The sequence below is a fragment of the Alligator sinensis genome, unplaced genomic scaffold, assembly GCF_000455745.1.
Source record: "Alligator sinensis unplaced genomic scaffold, ASM45574v1 scaffold198_1, whole genome shotgun sequence".
Classification (NCBI taxonomy): Eukaryota; Metazoa; Chordata; order Crocodylia; family Alligatoridae; genus Alligator; species Alligator sinensis.
In genome coordinates this window covers 192,993-200,256 of record NW_005841906.1, presented here as the reverse complement: position 1 = coordinate 200,256, position 7,264 = coordinate 192,993, and positions in this window count along the sequence as shown.

Here is a 7,264-nt window from a genome sequence, read left to right as displayed (position 1 = left end):
CGTTACAGGCTGCTACAGTCTTACGAGGCACAGCGGCAGTAAATCTGCCAAGGAAAGGAAACCACTGTATTGTGAGTAATTTGGTTAATGTGTGTCAAGAATATATAAATCCAAAAGATTTTGCAGCACTTCTCCCTAACATAAAGGGTAAATCAGTGACACTCACAGTGATAAAACTGTTCTTCCCCAGAAAAGTGTTGTTGTATAAAAAAAAAGACAGCAGCCACGGGAAATTATGCAGGGAGCTAAAGATAGATATAAAATTGGGAAAAAGGCTATAAAGAGTAACCAGGAGGGGAATCAAGGCAAACCCTCAGCTCCCCCATGAAAAGAGCAAACTTGTCTGGCACTCCCAGTTTAATCCTTGTTGTCATTGACACCCATTAAGTGTAACAGCTAAGCTGTTTTTATGTGTAGGTCAAAATTTGACACAAAGTGGGGTGGCACCAAGGTCAACAATGTTAATTGATATGGGTGCCTCATTTTTAATTGTAAATAATGAAAAAAATTAAAGCAACTTGAATAAATATGGATTGCACAGATAAATTTGGTTAGCTTACAGCAAGCTGATAAGAAAGTAATTCAGTTTAATGGCTTATAAAGCATCTGAAATTAAGAATCCCCAAAGCTCGGGACAAATAAAAGGGGCAAACCACACTTTAAAAATTGGCTCTAAAAAAGTAGTAAACCAACAAGGCAGATATTAAAATGTAAAATAGCTTTTAATTCTTAGGGCTTTGTTAAAAACAACAGTTGCCCATAAAATTAGGCACCACTAAGCCATGACTGGCAGAAAAAAATGCAAATGCCCGAGCTTTAAAGGTAAAATGTAATCAAATGGACAAGCATTTTGGGCCACTTGAAAAAACTGTCAAATTAAATATTGGTGACCTGGTCATGTACCAGGCTTACTTAAAAAAAACCCAAAAAACCAAAAACATATATTGTGCTCCATCAGGGCTGGACCTGCCAAAACTATAAATAAGACTACTCTTAGTGTATATCAAATTAAAATACTGTCAAAGGAAAGGGAATTTAAAATAAAATGGGTCCAGACATCACAGTCAAAGGCTTGAAAAGGTGCAAAACCTGAATAATAATAACCGGGTGCTTAGCAAGGTATCTGCCATGGCAGTTTCTTAATTTTGTTATGCAGGTTAAAAATGCATTTCCCATGGAAGATTCAACAAAAAGAAAACATCCATGGGTTTCCAACAACTGAGTTAATAAAATGCTTGTTACAACATGAAAAGGAAAAGAAACACCCAAGCAAGATGTTAGTAAATACAGGTGCTTCTTTTCCTGTAATAAGTAATGAGTCCTCCCCTTTCCAATTCTGGAAGGCAAATATAGTAAAGTCCCTTAAAGGATTCAATAAAAAGAAGACCAAAACTCCTTTACCAAACCAAAAAAAATATTTTTTACAAAGAAGCTAAAAAAAATTAATTTACATGTAATTCTTCAGGGGCTTCAGTGTGCAGCCTTTAAAATAAATCAGGTTTTAAAATTGCATTGGGACTGAACAAGGAATGTTATCCAGTCAGCACCCAAAGGTGTGGGCTAAAAATAAGCTGAAATGTGGGAACAGTTGCCTGATCAATACCAAACTGCAGTTATATCCTATGTAGATAACGTTTTAATTCATGGACCCATGCAAAAATTTATGAAGTTATCTGTGCAATATTATAAATTATTCAAAATACAGGATTTAAAGTCAACAGAGAAAAAACTCAAATAGTACAGCAGGAGGTAAAATATTTGGGAATCATTTTAGGCCTGCACAGTCAAACTCCAGATGCCCAGTGGGTAGAAGTAATTAAAAAATTACCAGCTCCGAGCAATGCTCATTTGTTAAGGGGCCACTGGTACTCTAACTATAAGCTATCCATCCTATCATTTTATGTTTGGGGTAAAAATGACAAAAAGTTAAATTATTAAAGAGCTAGCTTTAATTGAAGGCTGTCAATAACTTCCCCGTCAACGAAGGGAGCTCTTTGTTTTATGTTTCTCTATAGGAAGGCTGATGAACTGCAAAACCTCAGAACCACAAACAGAATCAACAGCATCTTCCTTACCTAAGCCATGTTTTTTCTACAACAAAAATTGTCTTGTCTGTTTTGTGTTGTTCGTCTTGTTGTTTGAATTATTTTAGCTGCTAAGTGTTTAAATGCATATGAATATCACGGAAATATAATAAAAATATTGGGAATACTAAAAATTAAACTTGTCTGTGGATCCCAGACCTGGATACTTCCATCCAACTTGGACTAGGAGGATGCCCCAATCCTTGGAGTCATACATCGCAGTTTATATGGAAATTCCAGGTTAAAGGCACCATTTGTTTGGTAAGATGGCATTTACAGAGAGGTCATGTGTGTACTCTTTATAAATCTGGTGGAATATATATATATATATATTAACAAAAACAACACACACACATGCACGCGCACACACACACACACACACACACACACACATATATATATGTATGTATGTATGTATGTATGTTTTGTTTTTGTTATTTTCCAGAAAATCCCGTTAGCATTTACATGTAATATATAATGCTAACTTACCAGGTTGTGTGTGGAAAACCGCATTAACTAATTGTTTTAAAGAAAAAAGAAATATGTGGAGTCAGAACTTCCCTAAATCTGGAACCCATATGCCAAAATGATGGTTGAAAACAAAATTAAATTTGGCTCAATGATGGTGCAGTGCCATTTGGGCAGCTGCAGCAGACTGGAAGGTAGGTCTGCCCTTTGTAATTTGAATTATCAACGGATTTATCAACTATAAATTGGGAAGTAACTGGGAAAGAACCTCCTTAGTGGTACATACCCCATCTAAAAAGGCACACGGGTTCTATGGCAAATGTCACAATCTTGGTGATGGCAAAAAAATTAAAATAAATATGGACCCTGGTACCCTGGTAATTCAAAGCAAAGCCTCCTTGTGGGAATCAAGCAAAGTAAAACTAAGTCATATTTGTCAGAGCCATGTAACTTTGATTGGTAAAGATGGGAGTTATATCACTGTTGAGTACTACTCAACTTTGGAAGAAACTGAAAGTAGTAAACCCCCTCCCCATAATGTTTCATCATGGTGTTAAGCAATATTAGTGCGTGCTTTCACAGTTGGGTCCCACAAATAAAGGTAACATTGCGTACTGTAATTGGGCTTCAGGAGTCCAAGCTGAGTTCCCAGTTGAAAAATTCTCCTACCCAATTATCTGCTCCAGATGAAAAAATCTCTTCCACTATATTGGCCTGTACACAACAGTCATAAATATTGAATTAGCTCTTAGTAAATAATTCAAGTCTGCCAATTTGGTCGTCTCTTGCCAATCCAAATCAGTGTTTATGGACTCTGCAGGAAATTCAGTTTTTATGGCTATGTTTGGGAAATGTGCCACAAATTGTAGAAAAGGCTGCCTATTTGGTATGGACAGTGTGCCATAATGTATCATTACAAGTGATTAATCCCACTTTAAATGCCTCTCAAATAAGTAAAAACCCTATTATGCAGCCAGGATTCAACTGGGTTGTTAAGTTGAATCTGATAAACAAGTCTTATTGGGAGTACAACAAGCTATTCAAGAAATTCAGATAGATTTAAAGGGACTTAATTTGGCCACAGGTGTTCCAAAATGTACCCCCTATGTGCAAACCAGTCATCAAGGTTAAAAGCAATGGCGAAAACTTTGGTATGCTAATAATGCCCACATCCACATACAAACAAAGCGTGATGTGCTATCGACTGCAGGTGCTAGAGCAGGACTGGGAGCAGCTGTTTTAGACAGTGCCAATATCAAAGTTTTGGCAAACAAATTGAGTTACGCTACTGCTGAAATGCAAAAAATTAGAAGGCCCTTAGTTGGATCATTATCCTGCCTAGGGCTAGGAAACCAACTGGTGGGAGACATTCTACCCATATTACAGCAGGTTAAAAAAATAATGACCAAGTAATCATCACTGCCATTGACATGCTAATTCAATACAATGTCTCCCTGGCTGTAGCTTGCATCCACGCACAGGCCCTAAGTCAAAGTATAGTTATTCAAATAATTTTGGGGGGTAAAAATGACACCTCCCTACCAAACTGAAAAAAAATGTATGGGATCATGCCTCTGTGGCAAAAAGGGACCTTTCCCTTTGGTGAAAGTTAATCTCTTTTGTATATAAGAAAGCACAACAACAAATTGTTGCTCATATAGTCACTGCTGGTGCTAAATATCAAGTTACCACATACCCATTGGTGTTGGTGGGTCTTGAAGTTAGTAAGGATGTTGTCATGTACCTATGATACCACCACTAGTGGGTATATAAGAAGTGGATGCATGAAAAACAATTAACATAAAAGAGTGCCTGACTCACAAAAATGTAAAATATGTGTGTGAAGATCATATTCTAGATAAGCAACATGATGTGTAACAATGTGTTTTTAACATGATTAGTAAAAATCTTTCTGCAATAGTTTATGCTGGAAAAGGGAGCATTTGTGTACAAACACACTGTTCCTATGTAATGCTTGATCAAATTCAATTATATTTAATGGCATTTTCCATAAAACAAAGTTTTTCTAATGTTTTGTCTACCAAAAGCTATAATTTTAAATACTTGGTGCCTTGTTGAATGACACAGAGTATCTGGACTAGCCCATGGGTTTATAAAAACATTACTCCAATTCTGTTATGTTTAAATTTCCCAATGTTAAAACAAGTTTTGTCTCATCCGGATGTGCGTGCCATGGTAAATTCTATTAAACATCACAATCGTAAATGGTACAAATTAAACATAATAATAAATAGTTTTGCAGGTAATGAAAAAAGTCCAAAGGGAGGAGAAACATTCTTGGTGGGAAGTTTTGCTGGAATGGAGTCCTACTGCCCAAGAAGTTTTAAATCTAATGTTTCACTCCATTGTAATAATAATTGGCATCCAAATTGCTATTGTCATCTGTGTTGTTGTTTTAACTGACTGGACATGTCGCCAAGTTTATCCATTTCACAGAGGTTTTGTTAACCTCTACTAAACCCCCACTATAAGTCCTTAAATTAAAGAAATGAAAAGGTGTACACTCCACAAAAGCAAGGTGCATTGGTGTAATAACCCCTTCACAAAAAAGTTATCAAATGGGGGGAATTGTTGGGATCCAGAGGATTTCAGGCCTGGGTTTGACCTCTGTGCTCAGCTCAAGCTCCCTGCTTATCTTGAATTGTGGTCAGGATCTGCACCCAGTAAAGAAGCAGATGGAAAAATACTGTCCCTAACTTAAAATGAATCAGGAAGTTGGCTAACTAAATTAAATAAATATAACCTGGGCAAAACAGGAACAGTCAAAGCAAAACCTACCCCCACCTAAGAATAAAAAGATTAACTCAGAACAGAAAATTCCAGTTAAAGGTAACCATATTTGGCAAACAGAAGCAAGATTATTAATATGTGCTAGGAGGAAGGCTTAAGTTAATTTTATGGATTAAAAAATGCAAGCTATATGGTGTATAAAGAAAGGTAAAAAAGTGTACCCTTCAGAACACTCCTGAAGAAAGCCTGAAGAAACCCTGTCACCGATCCAAGATCCTGTCTTAACATTGGATGTGGAAGCCAGGAGCCCCGAACAAGACTTCCTGGCCTGATCAACCAGTGGAGTTGCGTTCACATTTCAGGGTGGTGAGCATCTACTTTGACTAGCTAGAAACCTAACATTTTTACTGCTACTTCAATTTTAATTAGAATTGTATCTGTTAGGGTTCAATAAACTTGCTTTTAGTTTGGAACAACCGTGTCTTCGTCTCTTTGCCTGGTACAAGACCCATTATAGCATCATAGAAATGCAACACAAGTGCACTAGAAGATAAGCTACACAGGTTGCTGGTGGATTTCACAACTATTTGTCACAGCAAAGCAATGCTGAGACTCAGGAGTCCTGAGTTCTGTTCCAGTTGATGGAGGAACACGGGCACTAATTGTGATAACACCTTTTGCCCCTGCCCTAGCCAGCCTGCCTGTCTCCCCTTCTGCTCCTATATCCCTGTTCCCAGCTCCAGCCTCTGCTTCCTCATCCCTGCTCCTATCCTCCCCAGTTCCTGCTTGTGTTCTGACCTTCCCTCTCCCCTCACCCTTGCTCTTATCCATATCCTTTCCTGGCCCTTTTCCTCCTGTATTGTCATCCTTTCTGCCAGGATGTTTCTCCAGTTTTTCATATTTTCTCCTCTTCCATCTCACCCCTGCTTATAACCTCCCACCTTTCTGCATTATAATCAGATTGTTTCCTTCTCCTCCTCCTTCACACAGCCTGGACAGCAGCAGAAATACAGACATCGCAGGAAAGACAATCTCCCTGATCCCAGTTCCTGTGCCTAGCACCTCAGTTCTACTGCTGGCCTCCAGCACTTAAGAGGCACCATGCCTCTTAAGGAGGAGCAAGTGCAGGGAAAGACCTGCTCAGTCTGCTGTGAGCCCTGAGATAGAGCATGGTAAGTTGCTGTATGAGGATGAGGCAGTTTGGTTATATGCACAAGGTGTCAGGGTCTGGAAGGCAATCAGGGCAGGTAGAATTTTTGAAGAATTTAGCAGTGAAAATTTAACAAATCTTTACTGAGTATGTGCAAACTCTGATTTTTCAGAGGCTTAAAACTTGGTCAAATGTAAATGGCTTTTCAGAAGAGCAACAGAAGGCCCATCCCTGATACCAGAGTAGCCTCAGGCCAAAGCATGGTGCCTACTCCTAAGCATGAAAGACCTAGAGCAACTTAATAGTGATGTTGTAAACATCTTAAATATGGTAAAGCAACATCATTTTCCCAATCTCGTTCTCAGAAATAGACAAATTATTTTAGCTGAAACTAGGGGGAAAAATCCAGCCTGAAGCAGACACCCGGCCAGGAGAATTTTAGCCTAAGGTTCAAAGGTTGGCAAAGTTATGAGTAACTGGAAATAAATTAGGTAATAGAAAATGTTAGGCAACATTGTCTACATGGGTAGCTACTGGTCTTGCTTATAACACAGGGATGTCATCCTCCCAGGGGACTGGCCTATTTGTGTGTTGTAGGTACTTATCAGAGTGGTAACACTACTACCAGCCTAAGTGGGTAGGAAAGTAAATGGGATAAAGGCTCAGGGAAATATTGAGTAAAGACTTCAAGATTTTGCCTCAAATTGCCGCAGGTTATTATGATGTAAATAAGAAAGGGGCACACAATAGAGTTGAGCCTTACTACATACTGGAGCTGTATTTCCCTGTCGATCAGGAATCCCAGACAGTA